Genomic DNA, 778 nt, shown 5'->3' on the forward strand with positions numbered 1-778 from the left:
TCTGAGACGTAAAAACTGTAAATAGTTTCATTTCAGTTCAGGACAGGTTTTGCTGCCAAATAAGTTACACATAAACTTTATCTTTATATCATTTTATATTTTGGAATTTTAGACCTTTGTTATAAATGATGGTGATTGTCTTTTAAGAAATTCACTTTTTAACTTCTGATCATATATAGAGTTTTGAATTTTGATTTTGTATTTAGCAGTCTTCTGGACATTTTAAATTCTAATTTATCTTAAAAATTTTCCCTATGCATAATCATGTTATCTGAGAATGATAGCAGTTTTATATCTTTCTCTCCAATCCTTATACAAATAGTCCTTACTTTGTATGTTAATTCAGGATTGTGCAAAAATGACCTTGTAAGCTAAAACTGATCTTAATGGAAAAATTACAGTTGTTCTGTGACTTTAAAACATTTTTTGTTAAAAAATTTTACTGTCATTTATATATGTAAAAGGAAATGAAAAATTGCTAAAACTAATATTTAGTATGTATATGTAATTTAAGACATTGGAAACTATGAGAATTAAATGTCTTATTTCTTTGTAAAATACTCATTAAGAATAGTTTGAACAGGTTGATGGTCGCCAGAGGCAGTGGGGGCTGAGGATAGGTGAAATGTATGAAGGGAATCAAAAGTACAAACTTCTAGTTATACAATAAAAGTCATTGGGATGCAATGTACAGCATGTCAACTATAATTAATAATACTGTATTGCATATTTGAAAGTTGCTAAAAGTGTAAACCTTAAAAGTTCTCATCACAAAAAA

General features: G+C 27.6%; 1 protein-coding gene across 2 annotated transcripts in view; it reads left to right on the forward strand.

Annotated features, from left to right (window-relative positions):
• The window catches only part of FCHSD2 (FCH and double SH3 domains 2), a 241,716-nt gene that overhangs the window by 107,806 nt on the left and 133,132 nt on the right, over positions 1-778 (forward strand). The gene's annotated exons all lie outside the window — the stretch shown is intronic.

This window comes from Pteropus vampyrus, unplaced genomic scaffold (assembly GCF_000151845.1).
Source record: "Pteropus vampyrus isolate Shadow unplaced genomic scaffold, Pvam_2.0 Scaffold311, whole genome shotgun sequence".
Taxonomy (NCBI): domain Eukaryota; kingdom Metazoa; phylum Chordata; class Mammalia; order Chiroptera; family Pteropodidae; genus Pteropus; species Pteropus vampyrus.